Consider the following 20,162-nt stretch of genomic DNA (forward strand, 5'->3'; position numbering starts at 1 on the left):
ACAATCTTATTTTAAAAAAGGGGGGGTGCTTGGGTGGCTCAGTCGTTAAGCGTCTGCCTTCGGCTGAGGTCGTGATCCCGGGGTCCTGGGATCGAGCCCCGCATCGGGCGCCCTGCTTGGCAGGAAGACTTCTTCTCCCTCTCCCACTCCCCCTGCTTGTGCTCCCTCTCTCACTGACTCTCTCTCTGTGTCAAATAAATAAAATCTTAAAAAAAAAACAAAAAACTGATGAATCACTGAACTCTACCTCTGAAACTAATAATACACTATATGCTATTTAATTGAATTTAAATTTTTAAAAAAATAGAACTACCCTATGACCTAGCAATTGCACTACTCGTATTATTTATCCAAAGGATACATAGTCATTAGAAGGGGCACATGCACCCCAATGTTTATAGCAACAATGTCCACAGTAGCCAAACTATGGAAAGAGCCTAGATGTCCATCCACAGATGAACGGATAAAGATGTGGTATATATATACACAATGGAATATCACTCAGCCATCAAAAAGAATGAAATCCTGCCATTTGCAACGATGTGGACGGAACTAGAGGGTATTAAGCTAAACAAAATAAGTCAGTCAGAGAAAAACAAATACCGTATGATTTCACTCATATATGGAATTTAAGAAAAAAAACAGATGAACATAGGCAAAGGAAAAATAAAATAAGATGAAAACAGAGAGGGAGATAAACCATAAGAGACTCTTACCTATAGGAAACAAACTGAGGGTTGCTGAAGGGTAGTTGGGTGGGGTGATGGGGTAACTGGGTGATGGGCACTGAGGGCACTTGATGTAATGAGCACATGTTGTTATGTGCAACTGATGAATCACTAAATTCTACCTCTGAAACTAATAATACACTATACGTTAATTAAATTGAATTTACATTTAAAAAAATTTTTTTTAATTTTTGAGTATAGTTGACACACAATGCTACATTAGTTTCAGGTGTAATGAAATTACATTTCATTCATTCATTACATCAAATGATCCAACATCGCTATACATTATGCTAGGCTCAATATGCTATTACAATATCATTGACTAGGGGCACCTGGGTGGCTCAGTTGGTTAAGCGACTGCCTTCGGCTCAGGTCATGATCCTGGAGTCCCGGGATCAAGTCCCTCATCGGGCTCCCTGCTCGGCAGGGAGTCTGCTTCTCCCTCTGACCCTCCCCTCTCTTATGTGCTCTTTCTCTCTCTCTCTCTCTCATTCTTTCTCTCAAATAAATAAATAAAATCTTTAAAAAAAAAAACAATATCATTGACTAGATTCCTTATTTTGTACCCTTTAATTCCATGACTCAATAACTGACTATTACTGATCACTGTCTATATCATCCTTAGTCAAAAAGGTAAAATGCACTTGATCCATTTATTATCCATTCTAACATATTATTTCTCCTTACTACATCTTTTAATTACGAATAATACTTAACCCTCTTCATCTTTATTCATTTATACATTTGTTTATTTTGCCATTGATACTTTTATAATATTTCTAAAAATTCATTATCACAAAGAATAAGAACAAGTTCCTTGTATATTCCTGACCTCTGTCTATAGGAACACTGTGAACAGAGGGACTAGACTAGGTATCTTTGTGTTGGATGGACCTCAGACTTCCAGACACATAGCATTCATCGTATATGACTCATACGCCACCAGCTGTCATCATTGGTCCACACTCAGATTTCCCTTTCTTCATTCTCATTTACATTTGTTTACTGTCAATATATCAATTAATACAATAGAATAAGTATCTGTGAATCACAAAACTCAAGGACAAAGTCCTTAAGTATCCCCAACAACTGTCTATAGAATCTTTTGCCTCACTGAATATACTTGTTTGACTAATGATCCTCATTGGGAACATACTGATTAGTTATCATAATGTTTCATGTCAACACCATATTTACCATTGACCTATGTTTGGAATTCCTTGAATTTTTGTTATGACGCTGAATATCCTATAGAAACCATCTAAACCAGAAGAATCTGTCACTCACATTGTTCTCCATGCTCTTACACCCAGGGGCATCCATGAGCACTAGATCACGGCCAAATGACTCTGTAAGTTCAAGTATATCCATTCTGAGGAATGCAAAGCAGAACAGACAATAGCAGGCTGAGAGATTATTTGATTCATACATTCCATCTTCAGTTAGTCATTTGGGAATACAGTGAATTGGGAACATATTTGTTATTTTTCTCAAAATAAAACAAACAATAGCAAACTTAACACTAACAGAAAATAAGAACTTTGGCTGTTATTCATTGTCTATGTATCATTCTCAGCCAAAGAGTAAGACAAGTGAACCATTTACATTTCTTAATGAACTGCAGCATTTTCAATATATGTTAGTAGCTTTTATCACCTCACCACATAAACTAAGAGCAAACATATTTCACTCTACCTTATTTGTACTTGTATACTGATTGTCTCTTTGGGTCATTCTTTACAGTAAAATCAAAACTCATAAACACAAAAGAAGAAAATTATTCTTTTATTTTCCTAATATTTGTCTATAATATCATGTCAAACAGAGGCAATAGGTTAGCTTTCTTTTTTTGTTGGACCTCAGAGTTTCAGACATGTAATATTCATCATCTATGACTCATACGCCACCAATTGTCATCATTAGTCCAAATCTGGACCTCTTTTCTCTTCATTCTCATCTGTATAAGTTCACTGACCAATACATGAATTCACTAATATTAATTCCTAAAACTCTATGATTCACAAAAACCCAAATAAGAACCGTGAATATTCTATATCTACCTATAGGATTATCTGCCACACTGATATATCTCTTTCATTAATTATCATCAAAGTTCCATATATGGATTAACACATACAATGCAGCAGACCAATCCCATATTTATCATTCCTGATGGTTGGCATTTCTTATTATATTTCACACTTTTAATAATACAGTGAATACCTGAAAATAAATTCTCAAACGCAGACACAAAACCATTACTCACATTGGTCTCTGTGCTCATTACACCAAGAGGCAACCACAGAGCTCATGACCATGGAAGATGCTTCAACGCACTGCAGTCATGCACCCATTCTGAGGAGTACAGAGCAGAGCAGGTGATTAGAAAAAAACTGAGGCCTTCTCTAGAATGGTCCTTGTTTTCCTCATTTCATTTACCCAATCATAAAGGTCCTTATTATTTTTCATAATTCATACACATATATAAGCATAAATATAAATGTAATGTTATGATCCTTAGAAAAATAGGGAACACTCTTGGTCCACTTATCTCTTAACCTGCATTGGTTCCTTTAGTTTATATTAATAGTTCTTGCCTCACCACATATATATTCATAGTTGGAAAGGTTTCTTCCATGGTTTTATTTAGTTATATATTTATTTATTGGTCCTATCAGTGATCCATTCATATATATAAATAACATAGAAATTTCATGAGTCCATGATTACTAGAACAATATTCTTGTATAATCCTAACATCGATCCACAGGATCATTGTGTTGGACCTCAGACTTCCAGACACGTAGCATTCATCGTATATGACTCATACGCCACCAGCTGTCATCATTGGTCCATGCACAGGCCTCCTTTTCTTTATTCTCATATACATTTTTTAAGGATCAATTCATCAACTCACTATGGTAATTAAATGAATATCTATGAATCACAAAAGCCCAAGGACAAGGGCCTTCAGGATCCCTATCATTTTTCTTTAGAATCATTGCCTCATTGAAATATCTCCCATTAATCATCCTCAGTGTTGTAAAGGTAGATTAATCAACATCATGTTTCATACATTTCCAGTTTCATGACTGGATCATGGTTGGTCTTTTCTGTTACACTGAATACTTATTTTTAAATATTACATAGAATCCCCTAAAGAAATCACCCAAAGTGAGATGAAAACATTTACTATTACTCACGTTGGTTTCATGTTCCTACAGGCAAATGTAGAGATCACTGGCCAAGGCATACTACTTAAACCACCTTGGGTGTGTACATTCTAAAAAGTAAAAAGCAGAGTAGATAATAACATTAATGAGACATATTCTCTATTGATCCTTGCACTACATTTCATTACTCAGTAATATTAATTCAGGGTAATATGCATTTTACTTTTTCTTAAGAAAAACAAATATTGAACTTTCCACAACCCAGAAGAAGAATACTGGCCATTGTTTATATTATCTATAACAACATTCTTATGTAGAGGTAATACCCATGAACTATTGCTCTCTCACTCTTGCCTTACTACATTTTTTCTTTTATTGATTCACTTATTGTAATAGAATCAAAATTCATGAACACAAAGACCCCAGAACAAGATCCCTGTGAAATTCTAAATCTGTCTATAGGATCATTTCCAACAGAGGCAATAAACTAGATTTTTTTTTTATGTTGGACCTCAGAGTTCCAGACGTACTCATCAACCATGATTCATACGACACCAGCCATCATCACTGGTCCACCCTTGGCCTTTTTTCCTCACTCTCATCTACCTTTGTTTATTAATTCATCAATTTATCTGCAAAAAAAAAAAACCCTAGAATATAGGCCTTGAATGGTCCCACATCTGTCCATAGAATCATTTACTATATCAATATACTTCCTTGATTAATCACCCTTAAAGTCTCATATAGGGACTAATCAATGTAATGCAATGTAATATCAAATCCATATTTATCAATGGCCCATGGGTGGCTTTCTTTTATTATATTTCATACTTTTCAAATACAGAGTGTGTACCCATAAAAACTCACCCTTCAATGCACCAAACACATAGAGACAAGCAGACATCTTGTGACCATGAGAGAATCGTGAAATCAGCTCCAGGGCAACCTTTCTGAGAAGTGGAAAACACAGAAGGTGATATTAAAAAAAAAAAAAAAATTAGACCTTATCTTCATTGGCTTTGTTTTCCACATTTCATTGACTCCTCCACTTAGCTATTTATTAATTTTCATAATTTACAATCCTTAACTTAGTCATATTTATTTATATTTGATTATTGATTCTTTCAGTTCTTTATACTAAAAGAATCAAAATCCATGAACACAAAGACCAAGAACTTGATCCTCGTATGTTATTAATATCACTATGGTCATTTCCTTTTTCTTCCTCAAAAGCAGGGTCTTCCTCCTCGTCTGTCATGCCACCAGCCAGCCTACAGTCAGTCATTTCCAACAGAGAAAAAAGACTAGATTTCTTGTTGTGTTGGACCTCAGAGTTCCCGACACATAGTATTCATCATCCATGACTCATACGCCACCAGCCATCATCATCGGTTCAACACTGGCCCTTTTTCTTCACTCACTTCTACATTTCTTTACTGATTAACTTATCAATAAATCAATGACTATAAAATAAACATCTATGAATCAAAAACACTTGAAAATAAGACCCTTAAGCATCCCTAACATCTGACCATAGAATCATTGTCTCCTTGAAGATGTATTTCATTAATCATCTACAATGTTGCAGTAGTTAATCGATATAATGTTTCATGTCAATTCTACATTTATCATGGGGCCATGGTTGGCCTTTTTTTTTTACTAAATTTAAGTATTTCTTAATATTACACCTAACTCCTAAACAAACCACCAAAATAAGATAAGAACTTTGTACTCACACTGGTCTCCATCTCCCACATATAGAGCTCATAATCATGGAAGATGCTTTAATCAGCTTGGTGTGGCCACTCTGAGAAGTACAGAGCAGAGAAGATGAAAAGAAAAGAGAGAGAGACGTTATCTCTCCATTAATCCTTCCACTTCACCTTTTGTTTAGTCAGTAATTTAGGTATTTATTATTTTGGGGTAATATTTATTAATATTTCTCTTAAGAAAACGAACATCAAATTTGTCACTGAGCCAGAACAGGAACAATGATCATTATGTGTACTTTCTATATAATCATTAGCCAAAGAAGTCACACTTTTGAACCATGTCTCTCTTAATCGGCTCAATGTTTTTAACATATGTGAATAGATTCTCTTATGTCTTGACACATTTTCATGATTGAACAAGGTTTTACTTATTCATATTTATTTATATTTTTTATTGTTTATAATTTTAGTATATCCAATTATGATAACATAATCAAAATCCATGAACAAAAAGACCAAGAACATGATCCTTATATATTCTTAACATCTGTCTATAGGGCCATTTCCAATAGAGGCAGTAAACAAGATTTTCTTTGTTGGACCTCAGAGTTCCAGACACGTATCATTCATTATGCATGATTCATACGCCACCAGCCATCATCATCGATCCAAGCTTGAGCCTCTTATTCTTCACTTTCATCAATATTTGTTTATGAATTAATTTACCAATTCCCTGATAATAAAACAAATACTTATGATTAAAAAAAAAAAAACAAGAATAAAGGCCCTAAATATCCCTACATCTGCCTATACATTTACCACATTAATATATTTCTTATATTAATTATCCTCAATGTTTCATATAGTAGCATATTTCTCATTGGGCCACAGTTGGCTTTCTTTGCTTACACAAAATACATCTTATTAAAACACTGAATATTCTTTTTAAAAAATAACCATTCAAACTACGAGCATCATAACTATTACTCACATTCGTGTCTGTGTTCCTAACAATGGAGCCAAATACATGGAATCAGCTCAAGTGCATCCATTCTGAGGAGTACAAAGCAGAAGAGATTATTTTAAAAACTGAGACATTCTCTCCATTTAGCCTTGCTTTCACATTTCATTGACTCATCCATTTGATTATTTATTAATTTTTCATAATATTTTCATAGTTTCCTCTTAACAAAATGAACAAACTCGCCCATGAGACTGGTCTGTGACAACCAAAGTGACTATTATTAGTCAGTACCTGTATGATCTCTGCACAGAGGTAACACAGTTGATCCATTTAATTCTTAATGGACTTCTATCTATGATTTCAATTAATATTAATAGTATTTCTTGCCTCACATTTTTTTAGTTTAACAATGCTTCATCTTTTTATATTTACTGATTTATATATTTATTTATGGTTCTATCATTGATCCATTTATAGATATGAAATCGAAACTAGGTATACATAGTAAAAGAACAAAATCCTTGTGTATTCCTAATATCTGTCCACAGGATTATTTCCAACAGAAGGAACGCCTAGATTTCTTATTCGTTGGACCTCAGAGTTTCAGACACGTAATATTCATCATCCATGACTCATACGCCACCCTTTGTCATCATTGGTCCAGAACTGGCCCTCTTCTTCTCCACTAATTTCTACATTTGTTTACTGATTAATTCCTCATTTCATTAGTAATTAAGTAATTTTGAATCACAAAAACTTAAGAACAAGATTTTTAAGTATCTCTAATAGCTACCTACAGGATCATTTACTACATTGATTATATCTCTCATTAATCATTCTTAATTTTGCAACCATCAACAACAGTGTTCAGGACAATGCCATATTTATCACTGGACCATGGTCGGCTTTCATGGATCCTTTAACAAGGACCAAAACCAAGACAAATACTTAGACCATACTCACATGGATCTCTAGGCTCCTAGGCAACCAGAGAGCTCAAGACCATGGAGATGCTTAAACTGGCCGGGAGCATCCATTCTGAGAGTATAAAAACAGATGATAAAAAAGATTTGAAATATTCTCTCCATTTATCCTTGCATGCCTCCTTTCATTTTATTTGTCATTTAGGTATGTATTAAATTGTTATGTTTTTTTCTTGAGGTAACAAACAACGTTGAACAAGGCCCTGGCCAAACAAGAAAATAGGCTATGATTTACACTGTACATATCAACCTTAGCCAAAGAGATAACACCTTTAGGACATTTATTTCCTAATGGAAGTCAGTGCTTTTAATATATATTAATAACATCTCTGGCCTCAGCATATATTCTCAAAATTGGATAATACTCTACTTTCTTGCTTTATTTATGTGTTTGTTTGATTCTTTTGTTGGTCCACTTACAATAATAGAATCAAATTCTGTGAACACCAAAACTAAGAAGATCTTTAAATATTCCTAACATCTGTTCATTGGATCATTTCCAGCAGAAGGTATAGACTAGATTTCTTATTGTGCTGGACCTCAGAGTTCCAGTTACATAGTATTCATCCTCCATGACTCATACTCCACCAGTCATCATCATTGGTCCAGGATTGGCCCTCATTATCTTCAATCATGTGCACATGTTTTAATGATTAATTCATCAATTCCCTAATGATAATAAAATGCATAAAGGTCATGAAAACTTGAGACAAGATCCTTGAATATCTCTAACGTTTCTGTACAGAATTACATACCACTGATTATATCTTAATTGTCCATAATATTTCCAATAGAGATTAATACAATACTTCCTATTAACCCCATTTTACTATTTGAATGTGACCAAATAATGTCTCCATAAATAAAGGTAGGTTTAAATCAACTGTGACTCAAAGTTGAAATTGAATAATACATTTTACACTAATTAATTGAATAATTAACTGTGAAAATGAATAAAATGGTCTTGCTTTTTTCTCTTTAATTGACCACGGATGTGCCGAACTGGCTCACACATGACCTTCATTCATTTTATTTGTATATGTAGCAATGTATTCCCTTTCAATAATGGAGTTAACACCCATGACAGACCGCCAAACCAGAAGCAATTACCTTGACTGTTATTACATAAGTTTCTACACTCCATAATTAATTCATCATGCATCCATTCTGTAGAGTGTAAAGCAAATATAAAAACAAATAGATTCAATGATATAGATGATAGATACAGAACAGCCTAGATTCAGATATTTTAGGTCAACAATAAATGATTAGAAATAAACCTTAGTGCCTGTTATGTATTAAAACTCAAAACAGCTTGACTGATCCACCCACTACATTTAACTGATATAACGAACTGCTCTGAAACCAACACCAGATAAAAGAGTAAGAACCATGACTACTACTCATATTTGTTTCTATGTCCCCTACTCAACCAGGTGACACTCTATCTTCTTTCTAAATAAATCTTGCTTGGAAAGAACCAGGCTAATCTGAATCCTAGAGTCCAGCACATTCTCAACAATTGTGCATGCTTATCCCACCTCTACATGTGTATGGAGGAACATAGTTACATATGGAGTCATTTATCTTCTGCTTTTTTAAAGAAACTTCACCAAACCAGAAAAAGAAATCCTATCTAAATATATTCACCATTCCCAAAATTTAAGAGCATAAGCCTTATTTTCTTTTTCTGGAGAGCAATTGTGTAGAACTGGATTAATCACTGTCCTTGCTTCATAACACATGCTCCTCATGATCCAAATAATTGATTAAAATGTTAACTTATTCTTTTATATATATATAATAATATCACTAATATTTGTGACTCCACAGAAACAGGACAATATTAATGTCTGTCCTTAGCTTCTTAGGCACAGAAAAAAAGATCAGATGATTTTTTTCCTGTTTTCCCTTTTTTTATTAATATCATTGGATTAGTAGTAACTGGTCATATGACACATTCTCAACATAAGTCCATGTGTAAGCCCTCTCTCAATTATGCAGTTATTTAATCAATAATTAATTTTAAGTAAATGTTTTGCTCTTCTCTTAGTAAAACAAAAAACCAACAAACCAACCCAGAAAAACAACATGCATTCTTATATCCATTTATCTAAATTCTCTTTACCCAAAAGGGTCAGCTTTAATCAATTTACTTAACTGGAACTCAGTGCTTCAGAAATTTATTAACAATGATTTTTACATTACATATATTACATTACATACTCTCCTATTTGGATCAGGAATAACCCATTTTGTCTTTATTCATTTATTTGTTTCTTGATTTATTCATGCATTGATTTACTGAAAATACAATACCCAAAAGCCCAAGAACAAACTCCTGAGTATTTTTAACTCCTAGAATAAGCTCATTTCCCATAGAGACAACAGAGAGGAATCTTTTGTAATGGACCTCAGAGTTACAGGGTTTAATCAAAATCCTTGATTTCAGACACCCCAGGGTACTCATCATTGATCCAGGTTAAGCAATCTTTTTCTTCATTTATACCTTTGTTTATTGATCCATTCATTGACCCACCAACAGTAATAAAATCAATATCCACGAATTTTTAAAAAGCCAAGAACAAGATCCTTGGATATGACCAAGGTCTATTTATAGGCTCTCTTCCCATAACTAGACCTTTTCCCAAAAGTTTTTTTGCAGTGGCCCTCAGCGAGGAATGATCAACTAACATCCCAGCTTCATGTGCATCTTCCATCTTTCTAGGTACTCCTTCAGTGAGGAGCTATCCAGTAGCACTTTGCATCATAACATGAATGTGCCATAACTGCGCTCTCACGCGGTCACCATTAGCCACATGTAGCTACTAAGTACTTGAAATGTGGCTAGTGCAACTGAAGAACTAAAGTTAAAATTCACTGAACTTTAATTATTTTAGACTTAAATAGCCACGTGTGGCTAGGGGCAACCACACTGAACAGTGCAGCCTTAGATTTTATTACTGGATAAATGTTTAAGTCAAATGCACTGCAAAAATAAGATGGATTATGTATCTACTTTGAAAATGAATAAAATGTCTTCCATCTTACTTTCAACTACAATTGTACTGAATTGGATTAACAATATTTATTTCACAGCACATTCACATCAATGATCTGTGTATGGTTTAATTTAAATAATTCCGTGAACACTAATGAAAAATTCACCCCAATTGACAAGATCTTTTGACTATTATTTACTTTAGTCATTAGGTTCCTTACCCACAAAGATAACAGCCAAGATCTTCATCAGTAGAGACTAATTAAATCAACCATTGTCTTCATTCTGTGGAGTCAAGTGCCAATATTCAAAAGAATGAACAGTCTAGATTTAGACTGATTTAAAGGAAAATAGTTGTGTGGTACAAGATTAATCAAGAAGTTGGTTCATTTCTCATTTTCATCACTGACCCAAGAACATCACTCCTTATTTATTTCTTGATTTAACTATAAATTTTAAATAATACAACGAATACTGTTGAGTTCATCATGCAAAAATAAAAACTCTGCCTATTGCACTTATCTGTCTAGAGACCCCCTACCCACATAGTCCTTTTTCTGAAGGACTCAATCTGTGTAGAAATAGAGGAGTTTAAATGTGTGATTCATGGCATATTCTCACCAAGATCTATGCTTGACCCTCCTCATATATTAATTCAATTGTTCATTGTTTTATTTATTTATTTATGGAGTGACTCGGGGAATATTTGATCATACATTAAAATATACTAAAATACACACACAGGTAAACCCATGAACAACCCAGAATAGAAATGCTCTTCATGTGCAAGTGTCCACATGCCCATACCCAAGCTACGAAGAGATGATCAGTAGTATAAACAAAGATTAACCATTATTCTTGCTTCTTACTGGGCCATGTTTTGCCCCCTTTTTTTAAAAAAACTGTGGTTAGGACTTAATCTACTCAAATGTAATAATTCATCAATATCTGGGAATTAACTAATATTAGACAGGAAACTTGAAAAACATTATTTTGTCTCTATGTCTATTATAGTACCCACAGAGCTTTAAAAATGAGCTGTTTCTCCTTTTTAATAAAATTCAGTGAACAGAGGTAGATTAATAATAACTCTGTTCATAAGGCACATTCTAATATGAACTATGTTCATTCTGTTTCCAATTAAGTATTTAATGGATTATTTATGTATGTAATTTTTCCTTTTCTAAATAAAAACAACCACCAACAAGCAACCACCTACATGAGTCTTACATACATCTGCCTACCCACTCCTTCCAAAATGGGGCAACAGCCTTTAGAGATAGATTTAACTGGAATTCAGGGCCACAGAAATGTATAATAACAATCCCCGTTTCATTATATACTCTCACAATTGGTCTATGCCCAGATTTCTTTATATTTACCCATTATTATATTTCTTCAATTTATTCATGCATGATTTACTTACAAGAATTCAGTCTATACCCATAAAGTGTGTATGCCCATAATCAAGATACTTGAACATTCTGAACTTCTGCTCTAAGCTCATTTCCATAGAGGAAAAAAATGAGGCCACTTTTTAATTATGGACCTCAGAGTCACAGATGGCTTTAATCAAAATTTTTGATTCAGACACCCTCCAATCTCATCATTGGTCCACACTTGGCACTCTTTCTTCATTCATTTCTACCTTCATTTTCCTATGAATCACCAACTGCCAGAACAAGATACTCAATAGAACTATAATCTGTCTCTAGACTGATTTCTCACAGAGCTTTCAGACTAGATCTCCATGTGAACCTTGCTTCATATCAATACCATCATTAAAAATGTCCCATGGTTGGGCCATGTTCATTTAATTTCCAGTTTTAAGCATGGTGTATTAAAAAAACCACAATTGTATCCCACATTTAGAACACAGACAATATGCTCTACCTTCTGAGAGCTCCTTCCTCTTAACAGTTAATAGCCTGGATCTCTATCAAAATGAAAATACTTCAATCCTCTGTGCTTTAGAAATAATATGGAATAGCAGACAGTTCCAAAAATTAATTAAATGCCTTCCATTAAAAAAAAAATGCATCTCAGTTGCGCTGAAATGGGTTAATTCTACTCCTTGGCCCAGAACACATTCCCACTATTGGTCCATACTTGGTGTTCTTACATTTTTATTTTTGTGTATATAGCCTTTTGTTCTATTTAACTACCTTAGTGACCACATATGGACAAACCATACGAACAATAACAAACTTTGACTGTTACATTTACTTCTTACCCACAGAAGTAACAGTCAAGATCTTCTTCATTGGACAATGGCTGAATCCAATGTGGAATATTCACATCCAGGAAGATAAGGTAGATTTTTAAGTAGAAGTTAGTTCTGCATTAGATTAATCATAAATATTGGTTCGTGTCACATTTTCATCAATACAACAGTGGTATCCTTTTCATCTACTGAATTACTCAATTTTTAGTGTGAAATAACATAAAGAAGATCTTTTATAATCTACCACCGAACACAAAAGGAACTAGCACTATTATTGATATCTGTCTCTATAACCTACCAAATAGTAAAAAGTTCAGATAATCTTTCAGTGGGAAAACTTTAGCAAAATGGCATGAATTTAAATTCTTATTTCATGAAACAATCTGAACAATGAGCCATACTATCCTTTAATTCTTGTGTTTATCAATTAATTTATTTACTCACTTTTTAAATAACTCTAAGGATAATTTAATTATCTACTCTTTTTTTTCTACAGAAAACATAAAATGGTAGAGCCATCAACCACCCAAAACTAAATATTATTACATGCAACTTTCTATCTCAGCACTGTTTGCACTGATGGAACTTCCTGAAGTGATGGAAATATTCTCTATTAGCACTATTCAATATGGCAACCACTGGCCACATATCTTTTGAAATGTGGCTAGTGTTACAAAGGGTGTGAATTTCTATTTTTAATTAATTTGAATTTAAATGTTAACAGCAAGATGTATTTAGAAAATGGGGGTTATATGATCTTTCCCTGAAGGAGGGGCCTGTATCTTTTTTACTTAGGTGGACTTCAAGAGGATAGAACAGGTTAATCATGCTCCTTCAGACATTATATGTGCTCCTCACTGACCCATGGTTTACATTCTTTTAAATAATGGATTGAGATATACAGTTATTCTTTTACTCACTACTAATAATGGCACCAATAATGATGAACCCTAAGGATACTTCATAAGAAGGCTAAGTGATACTAAATGTATCCATTGACTTTTCATTTGCAGAAATCAACAAAATGCATTTACATTTTTCTTTCATTTTTAGTTATTTATTTTTCCATTTTTCTTTTGAAAGAAAAGTCAATGAACACAATTACTATACTCACCTTTCCAATGTTCATGCTTAGACCTTTTCTACATTTCAATATTTAATAATGTATTTTATTTTTTATCATTTACTATGTTAAATCTTGTTTATTAAAATCATTTCATACTAATGGGCTTATCATGATTTGCTAGATTATAATTGAATATACATATTCTATTAAATATTGCTGATTACTATGCAATATGTAATTTTCTTGTCTCTTTTTAAAATAAGACATGCCACTGACTCACTACCACCTCAGAACAAAAACACTGAGGTGCACATATATCCATCTATATGTTCCCAAAGGAGGAGCAGCCTTAGTCTCCTTTATTTTAGCTCAAAATGCCAGAAAAATATTAATAATAATTCTTGATTCATTAGCTCCTTTCATGATTGGATAAGGTGCAGCCCTTCTCTTTACTTATACTTTACTTATAATAATACAATTCATAGCTGTGAACAATAAAACAACAACACAAAACAAGACCACCTCCAATATTTCTAATTTCATCTATAAGCACATTTCCCATAGATGCAATGGACCTCAGAGTTACAGACTGGGTTTAATCAAAAATTTTATTCAGATGCCCCACGCACACTCATCATTGATCCAGACTTGGTATTCTGTGCCTTCATTTAATATATTGTTCTGACTTATTCATCGATTCATTAATAATACAGTCAGTGTGCATGAATTAGGAAAATAAAATGAAGGTCCTTGAAGATAAGAATGTGTCCAAGAAAGCTGACTTCCTACAGAGCTACAGGACTAGCTCTCTGTGCAATCCACCTCAGCATTGCAAATATGAATTAATCCATATCCTTGCATCATCTCATTTCCATTAGTCATTGGTCCCTGCTTGGGCTCTTTAATTTAACATCCATGTTTTATAAAGATGGTACAGTGAACTACTATTTTGTACCATGAGTAAGAAAAAGGCAAAATTTCCCATTTTCTTATGTTCTCCCATAAGTGGGTTCATAGTCTATAATATCAACCAACGGAGAAGTATTTAAGTCAACTGTGGAACAAAAGTAAAATGGAGTATAAAAGTGTTTTGAAAATTATTGAAATGCCTTTCATCCTTCATCTCAAGAAATTTAGTAATGCTGAAATGGATTAATCATAATTCTAAATTCATGACATATTTTAATCATTGGGCAATGCATGACCACCCTTGAACCTGCTCATGTCTGCAGCCATTTATTCTTTCAAAACATCTCAGTGAATACCCATGATCAAGCCCCCAAGCAATACATGAACATTGATTATTGCTTACATTGATCTCTTCTCTCTTTACCCAAAGAAATAAAAGGCAAGATCTTCACCATGAGATAATAATCAAATCTAGTAGATTATGCTCATTCTGAGGAGTAAAAGGCAAACTTTAAAAAGAATCAGTCTATATTTACCTATTTTAAATGATCAAAAGTCAACCATAAACCTAAATTTCCATAATTTTCTAAACATTTGGAAAAGAGAATTCTACTTTATATTTACTAATTTGTGCGATTTTTTATTTTAAATAATAGAATGAACACCACTGAACCTAGGACTAAACAGGAGAAAAATAATTATAATTATTAGGAATATCTGTCTGGACTTGGTAAAAGCCAGGATCATCTTTTTAGGTGAACTTTATTTGTGCAGAATTGGATACCTGGGAGATTCAATTCAAGGCACAATCTCACCAGGGATCCAAGCCTGAACCTACTTAATATATTTATTAATTCACTCACTAATTGTTCTATTTAATTACTCATGGGATAAGTAGGCCATCCCTTCATTTTTCTAAAAGAATTCGAAAAATTAAACAACCATCAAAAGAGAAGCAAAAAATACTTATTATTTATAAATGTCTATGTGCACCATTAGAAAGGCCTAGAGCTCTTTGAATTCTTATGGATATCAACTGTATAAAACATGACACATCATGATCTTTACATCCAACTGCATGCTTTCCTTTTGTGCATCGTTGGCTGACTTTTTAAAAAACTGATATAAATGCAAATACATTTGCTCACTTATAATTATACTTCAGTATATGTCAGCCCACTCACACTGGATAAGTACTTTGAATAATATTTACATTTGTCCTTATGTCATTACCCAGAAGAATAGCAAACTGATTCTTTAATATTTGTTTGCTTACATAAAACTGCATAAAAAGATTGCATTAATCATGAGTGTGGTTGTATGAAACATCATCATTGCTCCATGCTCTCCCTCTCAATTACATAGTTTATTCAATCAACTACTTATGTAAATATATTTTCCTTTCCTTAATAAAATGATCAATTGGCAATGTGCCTCAACACAAAACAAAACACTGACTCTTATGCGCAGTTGACCATATGTCCCTTACCAAAGTGATAAAAACCTTGACTACTAATTTATTGGGACTAAATATCTCAAAATTGTTTTAGTAACTACCCACGTTTCATTATATGCCTTAAAAGTAATGCGTGTATATCTCTCTTATTCTTTATTCATTGATATATTTCTTTATTCATGGGCTAATTATATTATAATAATGCAATTCATACCCCAAACCACAAAAGCCCACGAATAAGATGCTGTAGGCTCATTTCCCACAAAGAGAATAATGAGGTGTTTCTTTGTAATGGACCTCAGTTGCAGATGGGTTTAATCAAAATTCTTGTTTCAGAAACCCCATGACATTCATCATTGGTCCATACTAGGAAATTTTTTTTTTGTTTATTGATTAATATTCCAATTCACAAATAATAAAACAATCGTAAAATTCCAAAAACAAGATCTTTGAATTTTAGGCTTTTCTCCCAAAGAGCTAAGAAACTCATCTTTTTGTAATGCTGTTCAAAGCTACACGTGCAGATGGGTCAAACTTCCCTGCTTTGTATCAAACCCACATTTAGCACTGCTTCCTGTGTGGCCCTTTCTTATTTAATTTGTCCATATGTCAAAGATGGTTCAATGAAAAATAATGAAACCACCATCTTCAATCACCTCTGGGCTGCCCCAAAAGAGCTATCAGCTAGCTCTACCCATATGGGAATGCTGAAACCAACCATGGTAAAAAATAAAGAATATTAAACTGCTCTGAAAATAAATTAAATAACTTCTACCTTCTTTTAAAATTACCTCTATTGTACTGATTTAGATTAAACAAAATTTTTGGTTTATAACACATTCCCATCTTCGGTCCACACTTGAAGTGTTTTTTTTATTTTGTGTGTGTAGTACACAATTATTTACTTCTAAATTCTTCAGATAACACCCATGAACAAGCCATCCAAACAAAGAATGTGAACTAAGGGACTTACTTATATTAGTCTCCATGCTCCTGGCTGACTATAATAACTCTTACTAAATGACTGAGTGAGCAGTGCTATTGTTCACTCTAGGTAGGAAAAAGCAGATATAGACTACATTTAGAATTTTTTAATAGCTGTTAATCAGACAGAGCTAGATACCAATAAGAACTTTGGCTCAAACATGCAATTCTTTATTAATCCAGTATGGAATTCTTAGTGATAAAAAATATAATAAATACTATTAAGTCCACCACCTTAGCCCAAGATTAAGATCTATAATGTTTACAAATATCTACCTGTATCAAAACCTATTAAAAAGATGGTTATCTAACAGATTATTGACTGAGGCAAACACTTTCCTTTTTCTTAGGTTTAAAAAACCCCCAGCAAACTACAAAAACTCCAAACACTGCCTCTCAGCTGCAGACACTAATATGTTCCATATAAAAGGGGATTACACAGTAAGCCTTTCCATTTTCCTTCAGAATTGTATTGATATTAATAGTGTTTACTGCACTCTGCTAATTGTCCCATGAGGAGGCTTTTAGTGTTTCATGTATTCATTTCTTTATTCATGCATTGATTGACTTGAAATAATACAATCCATATCCATGAACCACAAAAGCCTGGGGCAAGTTTATTGAATTTTCCTAACTTCTACTATTAACTAATTTCTACAGAGAATATTGACTGGTTCCTTCTCCGTAATGGACCTCAGAGTTACACAGAGGGCTTTATCAAAGGTGTTGATTCAGATACCTCCACCAAATACTCACCATTGATCCAGGCACAGCTTGCTAGGTCTTCATTCACTTATGACTTTTGAATGGATTCATTCATTCACAGATTCATGGTTAACAGTTCTACAATCAATCACCTTTAATGACACAAAACTGAGAACAAAAGCCTGAAGGACAACCAAGATCTGCTCATTGCCCCCATTCATGAGGAGCAAATAGTTCCTCACTTTTCACAATGAACCTGTTTTACTCACAGGGATTAATCAGCAAGCTTGCTTTGTATCAGTCCCTTACTTATGAGTGGTGTCCACCTGCTCGTTTTCACTGGACTTGCCCATACGTGAAAACTGGTGTCATCGACAACCACAGACCTATCACCTTAACCCACAAGGGACAAAACTGACATCTGCCATCTTTCAAGGTCTTCCGGCCTCAAAGCGATAATAATTGAGACCTTTATCAGTGAAGGAATGTATTAAGCAAACGTGGCAAGAATATTAAATGGGAAGATAGACTGCTTTGAGAATATGTGAAATGCCCTCCATCACGTTAGTGATGGTCCTTAGCTGAGAGGAGTCAAAGTAAATATAAATTTTAATTCGTGACACATTCCAATCATAGGGCTCAGGATTGGCATTCCTTAATTTCATATATTATTTAACTACTTATTTTATTGAACTAATTTAGTGGGCTCCCATAAATAACCCCCATCGAAGCCTTGAACACAAACAGTGATATTACTTACATCAGTTTTTACGCTTCTTAGTCCCAGAATTAACATCCAGGTCTTGAGGATTACAGAATGATTAAATCAGCTTTGTGTTCATTCTACAAACAAAGGAAAAAAGGGGGAGGGAAGACAATTTTCAAACACAATGAAAGCAGAGTTCTCTTTTTTAAACTTATGAAATTTGTGAAGAGGACTAGTTAACCAGAAGCTCTATTTCATATCACATCGTCATCATCTTCCCAAGGATGGTACTCTTTTACTTAGTTAAATTTCTACTAAATAATAGGAATACCATTGAATTCCTTGCTCAACACAAAATAAAATAAAAATTACCAATTAGAGACATCCGACCTTATTTGCTACCTACGTGGGGGAGCCATGATCACCTTTTTATTGGACTTATTTGTGTAGAATTTAACATATTTTATTTGTTTCCTGGTACAATCTCCCAATCCTCCACTACACGTATTTATGGATTTATGGATTGACTCACTCACTGGTTGGTTTTATTATTCAGGGAATAATAATAATACCATCTTTCTAAAGAAAACTCAAAATGGTTAAACACCAACCCAGAACCAATTATGACAATTTGGAAAAGTCCAGATGCACCTTTCAAAAAATGGAAGAGCCTAAAATTTTTCTTAGAATACTTGTCACTGGAAAACCACGATGCATTAAAATCCTCATATTTAAACATGTGTTGCTAATTGGTCCATGTTTTGCTGACTTTTTAAAAATAGATGGATATATAAAATTATACTTTCTTTCTCTTATACAAAGACACTAATATCTGTGATCTTATCCACCGGACAAAAACACTGAACAAAATTTATGTCTGGCTGCAGTCATTACCGTCAATAAAAGACTTGCTTCTTTTTAATTGTTTTAATAAAAGTTAGTTTTAAAAAAGACTGGATTAATGATGAGTGTTGTCATATAAATCATTCTCATCATTGGTCTCTGCTTGGCTCTCAATTATGTGGTCATTTAACCAACTATTATAGAGTAAATGTGTTGCTATTTCCTTAATAAAAGAATCAGTCAGCAACCCACCACCAACAAACACTCCTGAGTATTATGTACAAATAACCATATACCCCTTTCATTTACTATTAATTTATTAGAAGTCAGAGTTTCAGCCAAATATTAATAATACTACGCCATGCTGCATTACATTCCTTAATAATAATTGTAAAATTGCCCTCTTTTTTTCATTCACTGACATTTTTTTTATTTGTGGGTCCATTTTATGATAAAATACAGTCCATCACTAAGAACCACGATAGCCCAAGCACAAGGTACCACGTGCTCCTTTCCCACAGAGGGAATAACTACGTGTCTCTTTGTAATGGACCTCAGAGTTGCATATGGGTTTAATCAAAACTCCTGTTTCAGATACCCCATGGTACTCATCATTGGTCCAGGCACGTTTTTCTTCCTTAATATCTTCATTTATTTATTTATTCATTGATCCATGAATAACAATACAATCATAAAATTCCAGGA

At 33.6% G+C, this 20,162-nt stretch overlaps 1 long non-coding RNA gene, 12 other non-coding genes and 2 pseudogenes across 19 annotated transcripts in view; all 15 read right to left on the minus strand.

The window, feature by feature from the left end:
* The window catches only part of LOC113910142, a 56,532-nt gene that overhangs the window by 1,233 nt on the left and 35,137 nt on the right, over window positions 1–20,162 (minus strand). For 4 of the 7 annotated variants that reach the window (XR_003515931.2, XR_003515930.2, XR_003515927.2 and 1 more), the window contains 9 exons: window positions 10,786–18,751; window positions 8,674–8,730; window positions 7,544–7,618; window positions 6,608–6,669; window positions 5,641–5,711; window positions 4,772–4,854; window positions 3,935–4,014; window positions 2,998–3,086; window positions 2,019–2,103 (listed from right to left, as the gene is read on the minus strand). This is a non-coding gene — a long non-coding RNA (uncharacterized LOC113910142). The remainder of the gene's footprint in view (window positions 1–2,018; window positions 2,104–2,997; window positions 3,087–3,934; window positions 4,015–4,771; window positions 4,855–5,640; window positions 5,712–6,607; window positions 6,670–7,543; window positions 7,619–8,673; window positions 8,731–10,785; window positions 18,752–20,162) is intronic. The other 3 variants (XR_003515933.2, XR_003515932.2, XR_003515928.2) reach the window with 3 other exon arrangements.
* On the minus strand, window positions 1,620–1,694 carry LOC113910721. Its single transcript, XR_003516216.1, has one exon. It is a non-coding gene; the product is annotated as a small nucleolar RNA SNORD113/SNORD114 family (small nucleolar RNA).
* LOC113910719 lies at window positions 2,584–2,658 on the minus strand. Its single transcript, XR_003516214.1, has one exon. It is a non-coding gene; the product is annotated as a small nucleolar RNA SNORD113/SNORD114 family (small nucleolar RNA).
* Window positions 3,512–3,586, minus strand: LOC113910720. The gene has a single exon (XR_003516215.1). It is a non-coding gene; the product is annotated as a small nucleolar RNA SNORD113/SNORD114 family (small nucleolar RNA).
* Window positions 4,410–4,479, minus strand: LOC113910745 (annotated as a pseudogene).
* Window positions 5,226–5,300, minus strand: LOC113910740. The gene has a single exon (XR_003516235.1). It is a non-coding gene; the product is annotated as a small nucleolar RNA SNORD113/SNORD114 family (small nucleolar RNA).
* LOC113910732 lies at window positions 6,213–6,287 on the minus strand. Its single transcript, XR_003516227.1, has one exon. It is a non-coding gene; the product is annotated as a small nucleolar RNA SNORD113/SNORD114 family (small nucleolar RNA).
* On the minus strand, window positions 7,169–7,243 carry LOC113910725. Its single transcript, XR_003516220.1, has one exon. It is a non-coding gene; the product is annotated as a small nucleolar RNA SNORD113/SNORD114 family (small nucleolar RNA).
* On the minus strand, window positions 8,097–8,171 carry LOC113910734. Its single transcript, XR_003516229.1, has one exon. It is a non-coding gene; the product is annotated as a small nucleolar RNA SNORD113/SNORD114 family (small nucleolar RNA).
* Window positions 9,971–10,043, minus strand: LOC113910753. Its single transcript, XR_003516244.1, has one exon. It is a non-coding gene; the product is annotated as a small nucleolar RNA SNORD113/SNORD114 family (small nucleolar RNA).
* On the minus strand, window positions 12,108–12,181 carry LOC113910749. The gene has a single exon (XR_003516240.1). It is a non-coding gene; the product is annotated as a small nucleolar RNA SNORD113/SNORD114 family (small nucleolar RNA).
* Window positions 14,424–14,499, minus strand: LOC113910758. The gene has a single exon (XR_003516249.1). It is a non-coding gene; the product is annotated as a small nucleolar RNA SNORD113/SNORD114 family (small nucleolar RNA).
* LOC113910768 lies at window positions 16,511–16,583 on the minus strand. The gene has a single exon (XR_003516257.1). It is a non-coding gene; the product is annotated as a small nucleolar RNA SNORD113/SNORD114 family (small nucleolar RNA).
* Window positions 17,891–17,969, minus strand: LOC113910763 (annotated as a pseudogene).
* Window positions 20,005–20,079, minus strand: LOC113910756. Its single transcript, XR_003516247.1, has one exon. It is a non-coding gene; the product is annotated as a small nucleolar RNA SNORD113/SNORD114 family (small nucleolar RNA).

The sequence above is a fragment of the Zalophus californianus genome, chromosome 6 (assembly GCF_009762305.2).
Source record: "Zalophus californianus isolate mZalCal1 chromosome 6, mZalCal1.pri.v2, whole genome shotgun sequence".
Classification (NCBI taxonomy): Eukaryota; Metazoa; Chordata; class Mammalia; order Carnivora; family Otariidae; genus Zalophus; species Zalophus californianus.